Raw genomic sequence first — 16,440 nt, 5'->3', positions numbered from 1 at the left:
TTTACAAATTTACAATTATGCAAGAGTCTCATAATTTCATTTAGCTATTACTAAAAATAAATCAATATAAAACAAAAAAAAGAGAAACTAAAAAATGTAGTACGATTTCTAAATAAAATACAGCTTCTAGTTTCATTGTATTGCCTTACAAAAGCTATATTTGAATCAGTTGTAGACTAGTTATACAAGCAACCTATTTTTAAAGCAGACATAAAAATCACATTAGGGCAAATAAGTAAATGTGTAATATTAACTTAAAGTACTTTATAAATTATGACATTATAGTGGTATTATACCAAATTAGCATAATTAAGGATTTATAATTTTTTCTGCAATCCTTATCCTAATTCTATAGCCTATGTTTATGGTTTTTTTACGTGTATCTTTTATCACATATTTGGAATTTTGCTATCATACATGTTTATATCACTTTTTAAACTGAACATTATATAATAAATACTTCCCTTTTTATTATATAGTTTCCATAATCATTATTTAATGTATGTAGAATAGTTTATCAAGTGAATGACAGCAATATATACAACCACTTCTCAGAGTTGGCATTTAGATTAGTTTTCCCATATTATAAGTATGATTACTCAAGGGAGCTAGGGGAAGGGTCATAGAATCACAAGGCTATAGCTGACAAAATGTTGAGTGACAAAGAGATGTGTCATAGATGGAACTAAATATTTTCAGGATTTTAAAAAGAGCAACGTTTCACAAATAAACTTCTGTTATCAGGCTGGCAAAGGAGTCCATAGATCAGGGAAACATACCTTTGTGAAATGGAAGATTGTGTTTCTCGATGCCTGTGGCCAGGTTGGTTCACCTTGCTGCAGTACTTTTCTTAATCTTGCCCCAATGATACTGTACTTTTAGAAACCTTAGGGATTCTAGCATCCTTCTGAATCTCATAATTGATATCAGGAGATCCTGTGGATTTATTTGATTTTTTTAAATGGGCATTTTAATACAAAAGTCAGAAAGGTATTATCTGGCCATGCAATCCTCCTAGAAGCATCCAGGATTTTTTCTTCTCTTCTTCTGTAGTGTCAGTTAATGATCTATTGCTTTCAAATTGAGAAAAGAATCAAAACACCGGAGAATCTTTGGAGACTAATGCAAAATGGAGGATCCAAAATCTCTTAAATATAATTGTTTTTTTTCCTAAGTTGAGAGGTGAGAAAAGTATTACAAGTGGCTTCCAAGCTATGCTCTAAGGAATTCTAAACTTTTTAGGAAGAACCCAGGGACCATTTCAGGAATCAGGAGATGCTGATAGGTGGACATCTAGGCTGTTTATGACACTCCCAACCCCATAAACCAGAGTAGCTGGCTTGCATAGTAGGACTCTGAGTAAGATTCTGTTCCTAGAAAGGATTCTGTGGCTTTGAAAACTTTAGAAGGAGAAAAACAAAAACAAAACTGGACTTAAACACACTGATTATTAACATCCTCTTTCATTGTAGAGCCATAGATATGGTTTCCATAAGCACTCTGGGAGAGAAGAAAAGACTGCAAACATGCCAACATGTAAAACACTCAGATAAGTTTTTCCCAAAATGACGTAGATCAACCATTGTAGAAGACAGTGTGGTGATTTCTCAAGAATCTAGAGCTAGAAATACCATTTGACCCAGCAATCTCATTACTGGGTATATACTCAAAGGATTATAAATCATTCTATTATAAAGACACATGCACAAGTGTATTTATTGCAGCACTGTTCACAATAGCAAAGACCTGGAACCAACCCAAATGCCCATCAATGATAGACTGCATAAAGAAAATGTGGCACATATACACCATGGAATACTATGCAGCCATAAAAAAGGATAAGTTCATGTCCTTTGCAGGGCCATGGATGAAGCTGGAAACCATCATTCTCAGCAAACTAACACAAGAACAGAAAACCAAACACCACATGTTCTCACTATAAGTGGGAGTTGAACAATGAGAACCCATGGACATAGGGAGGGGAACATCACACAATGGGGCCTGTCGGGGATGGGGGACTATGGGAGGGATAGCATTAGGAGAAATACCTAATGTAGGTAACAGATGGATGGGTGCCGCAAACCACCACAGCATGTGTATACTTATGTAACAAACCTGCATGTTGTGCACATGTACCCCAGAACTAAAAGTATAATTAAGAAAAAAAAAAAAGTATGGGCTGATTCCTCTTTTCAGGAGTGACCACAATGTTCAGCACTGTTTAGGCTTCCCATGTAAGGGAAGGAAAAAAATTTTTATTTCTATGCTTTCTTAGCTGCAACCCCAGTAACTAAAGACAGATTAACAAGAGAAAAACAAAAATAAGTTGTATTAAAACGTATACCTCATTATACATGGGAGATACCCAGAGAAACCTCAAGGAGGTGGATTCGAATTTAGGCTTAAATACCATCGTCCACTGATAAAAAGAAAGAAGGGCATGGGAGGGCCAGTTATGAGGAGATGCCTAGGAAAAGCAGATAAACAATGATAACCTTTATTACACAGATTAAGTCCATGCCTCCTTTTTTGATAAGTCTCTAGTGATTTAGTTGTCCTCCTCTTCCCGGTACCAAGAGACAGACACCATTAAAATAGAAATTTTCTTTATAGATATAAATTTCCCTTACAAAAAGTGACTTGACTTTCAGAGCTGCTTCTGTGTCTGCTGGTTCTTAAAATAATCAACTCAAAATTATCCTTTTGGTAAAGAGGCATATTCTGGAGTAGCATATTCTGGTCTTCTGTAACCACTAGATAATATCTATAAGCAAGGATCTATTTCTCTTTCCTTAAGTATAATGAAAATTTAGCTACAAGGAGAGAAACATTACAAAAAAAGATAAGAACATTTTATATTTAATATGAACAGAAGTACAACTCACAACCAAGTAAACATCTAAGGAAATATATTTATATTATATTTGCATACTAAAGTTTCATATTTTAACATTTTTGTATTTACAAGTTTTTAATAGAAACGTAAGATTTACTCATTATATAATATTTAAACATTTCAAAAATATTTGAATCATACATTGTCACTTTCCAAAGGTACCTGTTATTAATAGCTTTTTTATATATTGTTCTAGATAATTTGTATAGATAAATATATGTACATTGTCCACCTTAAAAGAAGAAGCTGAGGTAAAATTAATATACATAGAAAGTTTATTTGGATCAAGCTTGCAGATTGCAACTCTGGAGCATTGATTTATTTGCCCTAAATATACATTCTGATTAGTGGCAGTCTACAAGTGGATTTTTAAAGGAAAAGAAGAGGGGGTTCTTGAGTTGTTTACAAAAAGTTTACACTAAAATAACATCAGCTATTGATTGGCTATATATTGTTTTTGTTTGTTTGTTTTATATGACAAACTCCAGAACATGAAGATAATGGATGAAGCAGCTAGTCAAGAACAAAATTACTTTGAACAATTGCCTCCAGACATGGGTGGGGAGGAGGGGGCTGACTGAAGTCTCATACTCATGTCTCTTTGTGCCTGATAAATTTTGCAGACCTCATATAGTTCAAATTGCTCTGAGCTATTTTTCTGCCCTCAACATAAGTAGTCTTTCTGTGTGTACAATTTAAAATAATTACATTCTATTCTACATTTTACTTTTTAAAAAATTTATTACACTTTTAACAACATTTCAGCCATATCAGTGCATGTAAATCTGCCTATTCCTTTTATAGTTATATGATACTAATAATTTTTTATGAATGTACAATTCATACATTTTCTAATGACTTTCATTTTGCCACAGTGATAAATGACGTTCCCCTGGACATCATGTGTCTTTGCATACCTGTGCAGTTGTTCGTACAAGAAGAACAGCCTTCTAGTGCAGTTGCTTGGTTAATGGCTTTTTTTTTTTTTTTTTACGAGAAAAAACAATGTACCATTAAATTTATTCAAATGTGTAAAGCCTAATTTATATACATTTAAGATCTGGAAAAGAAATATATTAACATCATTAATGTAACCTCTTAAAATGTATATAATGTTTTAAATTCTATGACATTGTGTTTTCTTTTTGTTTTTTTTATGTATGTGTGTGTGTGTTTTCTTATACTTTAAGTTCTGCAGTACATGTGCAGATCGTGCAGGTTTGTTGCATAGGTCTACACCTGCCATGGTGGTTTGCTGTATCCATCCCCCCATCATCTACATTGGGTATTTTTCCTAATGTTATCCCTCCCCAATACCCTCAATCCCTGCTATCCTTCTCCTAACCCCCTCACCCCCTCAGCAGGCCCTGGTGTGTGATGTTCCCCTCCCTGTGTTCATGTGTTCTCATTGTTCAATGCCTACTTATGAGTGAGAACATGTGGTGTTTGGTTTTATGTTCTTGTGTCAGTTTGCTAAGTATGATGGTTTCCAGCTTCATCCATGTCCCTGCATAGGACATGAACTCATACTTTTTGTTGGCTGCATAGTATTCCATGGTGTATATGTGTCACATTTTCTTTATCCAGTCTATCACTGATGGGCATTTGGGTTGGTTCCAAGTCTTTGCTATTGTAAACAGTGCCAAAATAAACATACGTGTGCATATGTCTTTATAACTGAATGTTTTATAATTCTTTGGGTATATACCCAGTAATGAGATTTCTGGGTCGAATGGTATTTCTAGTTCCTTGAGGAATTCCCACACCATCTTCCACCATGGTTGTATTAATTTACACTCCCACCAACAATGTAAAAGTGTTTCTATTTCTCCATATCCTCTCCAGCATCTGCTGTCTCCTGATTTTTTAATGATCACCATTCCAAATGTCATGAGATAGTATCTCAATGTGGTTTTGATTTGCATTTCTCTAATGATGAGTATGATAAGCTTTTTTTCATGTGTTTGTTGGTTGCATAAATGTTTTCTTTTGAGACGTGTCTGTTCATATCCTTCGCCCACTTTTTGATGGTTAATGCCTTTTATAAACGAGTCACTGATACTACTATACTACTTTCCTGGGGCAGTCATAACAAACTGCTACAAACTTGGTGTCTTAACACAATAGAAATGTATTCTCACATTTCTAGACATCAAGGTAAAGACCTACATTTCTTAAAAAGGCTCTATGGGAGACTCTGTTCCATGCCTCTTCTAGCTTCCAGGTACAGTTGGCATTCCTTGACTTGTGTTCACATAACTTTCTGCTCGGCCTTCATCTTCACATCCCATCTCCTCTGTGCCTTGCCTTCTGTGTGTCTATCTCTGAACTCCTCCTGTCTCTTTTTGTTATAAGGATAGATGTGATTACATTTGGGGCTTGCCTGGATAATCCAGGATAAGATTCTGTCTCAACATCCTTAATCTATACACATCTTTTGTCATGTAAGATAATATTACAGGTTCTGGGGCTCCAGCCATGGATGTAGCTGGCATTCAACTTACTATAACTGCTTTTTTCACACAGTTCTGCAGTCTGAGTACATCTCATCCAAAATGCTTGAGACCAGGTCAGGTGTGGAATTTTTCACTTGTGATGCCAAATAGGAACTAAAAAAGTTTTGGATTTTGAAGCATAATTTTTTGATTTTTTGACTTGAGGATGCTCAACCTGTATTAGAAATCAGGGGAATTGTTTGGTATGGGAGGTCCACTTCCAATTATTCTTAGATAATTACATACTGGTTTATGTTATTTTTTTCTAACTTGCTCATTATAAAGCATCTTCAGTTAGTTTGATCCTTATTGCCAATTAGTATTCTCAGAGTCATTTAACTACTGCAATAGTTTAGTCTAAAAGTCGGTTTTGTGTTACTGACATTTTGTGGGGTATGCACTATTGATATCTTTCTTGTCTAGGTGTCAAGGTAAATTAGGCAATAGGATTTAAGAGATGGTCCACTTTGAAGAATAAAATAGCCTCTCAGGATTAGAGCCCAATTTTAATTTAATTACATGTTGGAAAAGAAAAGATTTGGTTCAATGTAATTTCTGTTGTAAAATTGGGTGAATTGTCACCTAAACTTAAACACTGTACATTAATTTGATGTTGCTGTATCCTTTTGCAGAAAAAAAGGAAATAGTGATTAAAGCAGACAATTGTTCTTTGAGAACATATTAATTCATTTAGGCGAAAACATAGGCCACTTTATAAGTAGGATGTAGAAAAAAACTCATGCTTTAACTATAGGGCGTCTCAAGGAATTTATAGTGAAATCGATAGTCTTCTAAGAACTATTGATTAATTTGGGAATTAGTTTGCTGTGTACATTATTTCTGAACTGTATTTTTAAATATAAACTTCTGGATGGCATGGCATATTGGTAAGACTTCATAGAATTGAGGCATGTTGGTTTAGGTTTGGGAAGTTGAAGAAAGATTATTCACAAAATAAAGGAACATTCTAATATTCTATGGGACTGAAAGAGCCTTGAGTATAACACTATACTCTAGCCATGGATCATCACTAATAATTTCTAATAATTTCATTACTCCTATGTCTTACATATTTTTCTCCATCGTCTAATCAACTCACATTGATTCTAGATGAAAAGGGAAAGTTATTGGGCTTCAGTCCATCCCACCACATAAATTGTTGAATAACACTTGCAAATCGCTCTTGTTAACAGTAATATTATGTTGGAGCCTGTACACTCAAAAATATTATGAAAGCACAGATGTAAATAAGCTGGAAAGATGATGAATTTCAAAAGACTTTGAAGGATAGTTGTAGTTTTTGAATTCCAAAGATAAGAATATGAATTCTGATGGACAAGACCATCAGAATGGACATGTGCAAGAACTAAATAAAACTGAAGGAGTATACTTTTACATGGAAAGAGTTAGCTTTCACGTTGTTACGTTAAAGTGGAATCAGCAACAAAGTCTCTAATAGAAAAATAGTAGTTTTGGTAGCAATTTGGTCACCTACAAAACATTATGCTTAGAAAATTCACTTTGCAATTCTGATCCTTTATGCCCTCATCTATAAAACATGATTCAAAATACCAGCTCCTTGGAGTTCAGGGAATTATGAAAAGAAATTATTTGAATTTTTAGAAAAAAAGAAAAGCCCTAAAACATTGTTTTTTTAAAAAATGCACCGCGTTATATAAGTAAAGCCCATCATAAAACATATGGCATATATGTAATTACTAAGGAATAAAATTAGCATATAGCAAAGCCCAACTTCTGGCTATAATAATTAAAGCTACTTTTACAGAGGGAGTAAGCTTTATGCCTACTTGGACTTCAGGAAGCAGTCCTCTAAATAGTAGTTTTTCCAAATTGAAGGAAAACGTCATTGGCTTAAGGATTACTGGTTTTCTACAGGCTTTGTAGTCAGACACATAAACTCTAAAACACTACCTTTAAAAAAAACCTTTTAAACCACTTTAATGGGTTATGATTTACATTAAAAAGCTGTACATAATGTATACAACCTGGTTAGTTTGGAGATAAGCATATACCTGTGAAACCATTACTAGGATCTATGCCTTAAATATATCCATTCCCAAAAGTTTGTTCCTGCCTTCTTTATTTATTATTATTATTTTTTGAAAAGAACACAACATAAGATCTACCCTTATACCACATGGTTTAAGTGTACAATATTGTTAACTACAGGTAGTATGCTGTACAGTGTGTCTCTAAGATCTATTCATCTTGCATAATTTTATCTTTGTTTTTTTTACTAATTCCTCCTCATTTTCCTCTTCTAGTCCCTGGAAACAACTATACTATTCTCTGCTTCTGTGTTTTCTCATCTTTAAATAATGTTTACACTAAAAAACACTAACTTTTATTTTTAAAACTAAAGATTAGTAAATATGTTGTATGAGTGTGATTAGTAAATATGTTGTATGAGTGTATCTGCATAAACACATATGAAATATATGATGATAGTTTAATATATGTAAAGAAAAGGATGTAACATAGACTACTATAGGTATAACTATCAAGCAGAGTTTTCCTGGATTATTTATCCATTTGTTTAAAGAAACTCTGGATGTGAGTTAGTCTTTCTGGGAGAAAATGGGCCAATTATTTAAGGTGCCGTGAAATTTTACAGAAATGTTGGTGAGTCTATAGAATTTTGACTTGTCAAGATCTCTTTTGTCTGGTCCCTGTGCTGGCCTGTGTAAATTATATTAACTATTTTTATTTTCTTGGAGGGCTGCCACATGGAGCCTGTATAAATTATGAGTATAATTAAGCACATAGCCTGGAATATCAGAAGCTAATTTTTAGGTATGCCTCAGTCTGTCTTCTGAGGCTTTGCCTTGAAGCCTGGGAAGTTCTCCGTGCCAGAGGAAATAGATGGAAAATACATTTTCTCAATATATAAAAGTTTTCTACCTTTGGATGAGCTGGTTACTTGGGGTGGGATGGAGCTGCTATTCTTGAATTACCCAGTTTTAAAAAGCCACAGACGGCTCAGAAGGCTCTTGGTAGGACCAGAGCTGATGTGTGAGCCTCTTCTCACTGCTCTTATCCCAGGCCCAGGAGAACCATTTAGTGTGAACTCTTCATTCCTAGCACAAGTTATACCTTCAGTTCCATCCTTATGAAGTTCTCAGAGTTTATCTATGCCTTTTAAGCTTCCTTACGCATCTTCTTTCTAGTCCCTACCTACCATTTCTCGTGGACTTGGCATGTAGACCACACTTTCCTCGTCCTCTCATACAAACCTCATTTGACCTGGTGACTGGGTTGCCTTTGTTTGGCACTTTAGAGTAGGTGGCCCTGGATATAAGGCAGACATTGGTTATTTAATTGAAAATATTGACATTTTTTAAGTTTTGAGCTAGGCAAAGAAAGCCTTGGTCCAAATAAAACAAACTCTTAGGTACTAAATTCTATATATTTAGCACCGTATTTAAATTGAAACAAGGATATTTGATGCATTAGAGATTTGGCATATTTTTCTATCACCCCAATCTGATTAGGGAGTTTGAATTCTAAATCAGAAGATGTCTAAAATAATTTGTGTTTCTTTCTTAAATCCCAGTCTGTCTTATTATCATACTGATAGTATTTCTAATAATTATATTTTAATTTTTGTTTTTATTTTCATTGTCAATGGATATTTAATTTATTTAATTGAATTTTGGAGAAAGTTATTTAAATGAATATAGGTAATTATTTAAGTGAAAGACAGTAAATGCCAATAAATTTTCTTCCTTTTAAATATAGGCTTATAATCTACTTTAAAAAAAAAAAAACCTGATATTTAAAATCTTATACTATTTTATTTTTTTCTCATGTGTTTGGTCATTTTAGCCATATCTTAGAAGTTCTATTATTGGATTGAAAAAGATATATTCAGTTTTGCTAATTATTAAAAGATTTTCAAAATTATTGGGGTGATTTAAAGGCAGTGGCTCTGATTAGGCATGTTGAATTCAAATATGCATGTAACAATTTGTTTTTCTATTTCTTTAGATAATCCAAAATCTACTCTACCTCCATTCCTTTGTATTGCCTTCAAATATCACGCTTCAAGGTATAGTGACCAGGCTTAAAGATTTCACATATAATCCAAAGAAATCTGTTCAAGTGGACATCTATCAACAGGTAAATCTATGCTTTTAACTCTGTTTTTCTTGGCTATAATTACAAATAAAAGAAACAATGCACAACAGATACAAATTGCATTAAAATATTACAGAATTGTACACAGGAAAAAAGTCATGAAGCCAGTGAGTGTGTGTGACTTGGATCTTGACTACTGGTCAATTCAAGAGTCACTAACAAGGAAGAGGTGACAATGTTGGAATTGGAAATTTTGGAATTGATTGGATCTGGGTCTGTTTTCTAATGGATCAGTTAAGAGGTCATAAGATATCATTTTATATGAAGAAAAACAAAATAAGTAGTAGATAAGAAAATACAGAAGTGTATGAGTGGTGCCTTACACCTGAAGTATGCAATTATTATTAAAATCAAAGACATATGCGGAAAGCAGAGAGTAAAGTATCATGAGAAATAAAATGCCTAACTGCAGAAAAAAAGTAATACAAAAACAGAAAAGATTGTGGAGAAAAATGCTTAATCATATGTTTTTTATTTAAAGACAAGGAAACTTTTGAAAGGAATGATTTGTGTAGCACCTGAGAAAATAACTTGACTTCTATAACAAAGCAGGAACAATTTAAAGTTGACAGTTCAGAGAACGAACATGCAGTACATTAGAAAAACATGAATTTAATAGGGAATATAAATCAGAATTCCTTGGTGATCTTCCTTCAGGTCAGAATCTAGAGAAATGTGAAACGGTTGATTATCTTTGGAAGGCTAATGTGCAGGTCAACTATTGTCATTTAAAAATTTTAAAGAAAGAACATTTACATTTGTGCATTAAAATATGTCTATGGCGATGATTGACACTTAGAGATGGTGAATATGTAGTTGTGTGGGTGCATGTGCACAGGTATGTAGGTCCACGTGTGTGTGTCTGAGATAGAAAAATTGGAGGAGTCAAAGGAAAGGGCTGGGAGTGTACGCCATTACTATACATTTTCATGTCTTTCCGTTTTTCTGATGCTTCTGTTTTCTTTTTTGTTTTTTTGTCCTGTTTTGAATTTGAATCATGGCCTCATCATTTACTTGTATATACCATAGTCAAGATGCATTTAGCAAATACTGCTTTCCTTTACATTTCATTTCAGATGTCATGTAATGCTAATCTCTTTTCAGGCACATATATCATAATTGCTACCAGCGTTTGCCATTGTATTACTGCCCTGGTCTAGAAAGGACTGGTTAAAAAAAAAGTCTGCCTCAAACAAATATCTCTGGCCCTAACATTTTATTTTGATTTGTTCCTCTTTAACTTCATTACAAAACAAAATGTGAAACTTCATACTTACAGAGATAAAATGACAGCAGTTGGCCTAATGGGTGAAATGTTTTTTTTTTCTTTCCAAGCTCAAATATTCATAGCTATTTATTAATCAGTTTATCTTTTATTTACCCTATTATATGTCAATAGCTATACTGAGAACTTGGGATACAATAATTGACTTGTTATCTTAGAATCTGATGGGAAAGAAAGATATTGGATAAATTATTAGAAATATTATTTGAAGGCAACAATATTGTAGATGTTTCCAAATTATTCATTGGGAGAATGAGGAATTTGGAGCAAAATACTGTTTTCCTATGTTTCAAATAGAAATCAGAACTATAAGAAAAGGACTTATTACAGTAGGTCATAATATTGAGACAAGATAAGAATCTATACGTTCCTGAATTTTTTTTGAAATAATTTAGAGAGTATTAACCAGTGAAATAGTGTTTAAACTGATCACGCAACTATTTATGACTTTTTAAAGAAATCCAAATAAATGAGAAATTCAAATCTTAGAAGTGTACTTATATATAGTACATTTATTTTTATTAAATGTATATACATAAAAATATACACACATTGAATATACGTATATACAGGTAAATATTTACTGGCTTTGTTGTTTTATCAATTCTAAGAAGCACATGATTTCACATTTTAATGTCTTTGAAATCAGGACATTTTACACTGGATGGCATCTTATGATCATTGTTGCTAAGGTGGCAGGAATGGCAGAGTCACGGCTTATGCCTATGCACATTTTAATGATTGTTTCTGATCATTATTGAACAGTTTCAATATTTTGATATTTCCGTCAATAAACCATTTGTGGACCATTAGAGGAAGGAATATAAGTTTTGTTGTTCACTGAATATCTTCTGTTGATATTTTCTGGTAAGATGAAGAACATCAGTGTCAAAATTTAAAGTGGTGTAAGCAGCTTGAAAGAAATTCCTAGAAATGGTAATGGAGTACTTTGTAGAAATGCCAAACTGTGGATGCTCCTTATAGGCCAGAAGAGGATACTGTGTAGGAAAACACAGCTACTGCACACTGTGATTCAAAAAGTGATTCAGAAGAACCATAATTCAATTGTGAAAATATTTAGCAATATTTAATGAGTTGGAACTCATTAAATTTTTTTCTTTTAGTACATATTTATACATGTAATTTTGATATAACTTAAAATTGTCATTTTCAATTGGACAAAATGTGTATAACTGAAACATGTATATAACTGAAACTATAGCAGAGTATTCACCAATATGTCTGCAACAGTATACTCTAGTGTTAGGATTGTGGGTGATTTACATATTTTTCTTTATGTATTTTTTTACATTTTAAATTGCCAATTACTATACAATTGGCAAATGATAGTTGCTGTTTTTAATCTTTTAGTTGCTGTTTTTAATCTTTAAGTGAAAATTTATTTTACATTTGTAGAGTAATTACTGAAGTAGAAATATAATGCATTAACTTCCAGATTTTAGAAGGACAAGTTGGAAGCTTTTTTCCTTTGGTGTAAACATAATTAGTAAAATACAAGAATTGGTATTTACAGAATGGCTCTAACTACATGAAAAGATACTCAAAATTATTAATACTCACAGAATGTAAATTAAAACCACAATGAAAATTTTCATGTCTACTGCATTAGAAAAAAATTTAAAATTATGCATCGGTCAGGATATGTGGCAAGAACTCTTATGCACTGCTGGTATCAGTGTAAGTTTCTACAATAAATCTTCTGTAGTTCCTATCCAGTGTCTCTAGAGAATGATTTGCACAAATGCCCCAAGAGAGGAAAGTACAGGAATGTTCACAGGAGCTAATGACATCTAACTGCAGACAGTCCAAATCTCTATACATACTTACGTATGGGTTACATCTAAATATAGATACATACACATGTATATTCAGAAATGAAGTATGTTCAATCCTTATGAGTGATTCCATATTTGAGAATTTGCATATCCACAGAAATTTGTGATTCACAGCACTTTCACAATCATTTTCTGATATGCACAAAATAGCAAAAAAATTTGTCATGCAACACTTATATTCCCAGCTGAGGTCAAACAAGGCAAGACTCTGACTTCTTTAGTTCTCATAATATAAACCAGTATTCTTTCTGCAGTCTAACACCATGTTTTTCACATTTTGTGCTTTTTGTTGATGATCTTGCTGTTTAAAATATTCCCTAAGAATAATGCTGAAGCGCTGTCTAGCATTCCTTAGTACAAGAAAACTGTGAAGTGTCTGATAGAAAAAACAATTGTGTTAGATAAGCTTCATCCAGACATGAGTTACAGCACTATTTGCTGTAAGTTCATCGTCAGTGAATCAGGAATATGTATTAAATAAGGTGTCTTTAAACAGAAACACACATAAGACAAGTTTTATATTGATTGGTTGATGAAAATGTGATCAGAGTCTCACAGAAATATAACCTTGTTTTCTACTATGTGCAGCAGTTCAGCATTTGCTGATTTAGTGTTCATGGTGACTTGATAGAACACGACTTCAATGAATAATGAGAATCGACTGGACTGTACAACATCAGATTTATAAGTCTATGTACATCATGTGTAAATGTAAAATTATAATAAATTAAAAATATTTCCAAGATTACATGTCATATGCATATTAATATATGCATATAATATATAAAATTTAATATATATTTGAAATAGTAATAATTTTATTAAATAGTTATTTAAAATATTAAGAATTAAAATTTGACTCTGATCTATACATTTTACATTTTAGGTAATGCAAATTTTATATAAAATATGATATATTTAGTTTATGTACTACATATAAGTTTACATATACATATACATACGTGTGTGTATGGTAAAAATATAAATAACATTATGTTAAAAGCCATAATACAATTTGGGATAGTTGTTGCCTTTTGGTAGAGAAAGAGTGATGTGATCAGAGAGGACACATAGGCGATTAGATTAATAATGGCCATTGCTATTTTCTGAAGATCCTAAAATTATTTAATATTTTTAGAGAAACTCGGGAGTATTTCACATTCAGCATCAACTATGATTTATTGCACACTTAACAATGTACAGACCACTAAGCTGAGGCAAGCATACACTATTTCATTTAATCCTTATACTACTCTTGCGAGGTAGGTACCCTTCATGCAGTTTTTTTTTTTGTCACTCGAAAGATGAGATTGTCATGCAAATTTCACTTTAAGATTTGGCTTTTTGCAATGGGGAAAGGATTCCCTATTTAATAAATGATGTTGGAAAAACTGGCTAGCCATGTGCAGAAAGCAGAAACTGAACCCCTTCCTGACACCTTACACTAAAATTAACTCCAGATGGATTAAAGACTTAAACATAAGACCTAACACCATAAAAACCTTAGAAGAAAACCTAGGCGAATCCATTCAGTAAATAGGCATAGGCAAAGACTTCATGACTAAAACGCCAAAAGCATTGGCAACAAAAGCCAAAATAGACAAATGGGATCTAATTAAACTCCACAGCTTCTGCACAGCAAAAGAAACAATCGTTAGAGTGAACCAGCAGCCAACAGAATGGGAAAAAATTTTTGCAATCTACCCATCTGACAAAGTACTTATCTCCAAAATCTACAAAGAACTAAAATAGATTTACAAGAAAAAAACAAACAAACCCATTGAAAAGTGGGCGAAGGATATGAACAGACACTTTGCAAAAGAAGACATATATGAGGCCAACAAACATGAAAAAATGCTCATCATCACTGTTCATCAGAGAAATGCAAATCAGAACTACATTGAGATACCATCTCACACCAGTTAGAATGGCGATCGTTAAAAAGTCTGGAGACAACAGATGCTGGAGAGGATGTGGAGAAATAAGAACACTTTTACACTGTTTGTGAGAGTGTAAATTAGCTCAACCATTGAGAAAGACAGTGTGGCAGCTCCTCAAGGACCTAGAAATAGAAATTCCAGCCGGACATGGTGGCTCACACCTATAATCCCAGCACTTTGGGAGGCCGACGGGGGTGGATCCCGAGGTGAAGAGATCGAGACCATGCTGGTCCACATGATGAAACCCCGTCTCTACTAAAAATACAAAAAATTAGCTGGGTATGGTGGTGCACACCTGTAGTCCCAGCTACTTAGGAGGCTGAGGCAGGAGAATTGCTTGAACCCAGGAGGCAGAGGTTGTGGTGAGCTGAGATCATGCCATTGCACTCCAACCTGGGTAACAAGAGCAAAACTCCATCTAAAAAAAAAAAATCCATTTGACCCAGCAAGTCCATTACTGGATGTATATCCAAAGGGTTATAAATCATTCTTTTATAAGGATACATGCACACGTATGTTCACTGCAGCACTGTTTACAATAGCAAAGACTTGGAACCAACCCAAGTGCCCATCGATGATAGACTGGACAAGGAAAATGTGGCACATATACACCATGGAATACTATGCAGCCATAAAAAACGGTGAGTTCATGCCCTTTGTAGGGACATGGATGAATCTGGAAACCATCATTCTCAGCAAACTGAAACAAGAACAGAAAATCAAACACTGCATGTTCTCACTCATAGGTGGGTGTTGAACAATGAGGACACATGGACACAGGGAGAGGAGCAGCACACACTGGAGTCTGTGGAGGGGACCTAGGGGAGGGACAGCAGGGGATGGGGAGTTGGGGCGGGATAACATGGGGAGAAATGCCAGATATAGGTGATGGGGATTGTGGCAGCAAACCACATTGCCACATATGTACCTATGCAACAATTCTGCATGTTCTTTACATGTACCCCAGAAAGTAAAATGCAATGAAACATATATATGTGTGTGTGTATATATATATATATATATACTATATATACACACATATATATATAAAGAAATAAAAAATTGAATACATTAAAAAAAAGATTATCAATCAATTGATAGAAAAGCTGTGAGGTAGGAAGGAAGAGTCTGCATCATCAAATTTAAAGGCAGAGGCTAAAAAGCTCAACCACTGAAGATGAATTCAAGATGAAGATGTGGTCCAGTATGTTTCAGCAATAGTCAGAAGAGCCCTGGGTTGGAGATCCGCTTCTGCTCTCTAACTAATTATATGACCCTGCAAAGGTTATTAAATCTCTGCCTGCATTGCTTTCCTTAAAAAAAAATTGGCTTTTTAAAGTTACAGCTCCTATGTTAAATGTAATATAAGACATGGAATTTGGCAAGCCACATATATGTTTTTTCTCTTTAAAAATGTAATTTTCAGAACTCATCTTCACTCATCTTTATTTTATATATAATTTTAAGAAAAATTAGGATAATAGATAATTTGTCTAGTCATATTAATCATGCCATTTACATGTAGTCATCTGTCAATGCTCTTAATTACGTTATAAAGTAAATATAGGTATTATCCTGTTTTTACAGTCGAAACCACAGACTCAGTTTTATTACTTTACTAACTGTTAAAGAGTAAATGACAGAACCAATATTCCAAGCCTTTGAAGCTCTTATGCTTAATTTTCATGCCGCAAGATGAAGCCATGTAAAGGAAAATGAGGCTTAACTGTACAATTTCATAATAAGCTAGAATTTTAGAAAATAGAATTTTATATATATTTGAACTTATATGCCCATTAAAAGGCATATA

General features: G+C 33.5%; 1 protein-coding gene across 8 annotated transcripts in view; it reads left to right on the top strand.

The window, feature by feature from the left end:
- SLC16A7 (solute carrier family 16 member 7) overlaps positions 1-16,440 on the top strand; it is a 292,156-nt gene that overhangs the window by 95,658 nt on the left and 180,058 nt on the right. For 7 of the 8 annotated variants that reach the window (XM_032288888.1, XM_032288882.1, XM_032288824.1 and 4 more), the window contains one exon: positions 9,400-9,531. The exons of the other annotated variant lie outside the window; for it this stretch is intronic. The gene's annotated coding sequence lies outside the window, so the exon portion shown is untranslated. The remainder of the gene's footprint in view (positions 1-9,399; positions 9,532-16,440) is intronic. 8 annotated transcript variants of the gene reach the window in all.

Source organism: Sapajus apella, unplaced genomic scaffold (genome assembly GCF_009761245.1).
Source record: "Sapajus apella isolate SASKATOON/1434 unplaced genomic scaffold, GSC_monkey_1.0 scaffold2, whole genome shotgun sequence".
Taxonomy (NCBI): Eukaryota; Metazoa; Chordata; class Mammalia; order Primates; family Cebidae; genus Sapajus; species Sapajus apella.
This window is presented reverse-complemented; position numbering and strand designations above follow the sequence as displayed.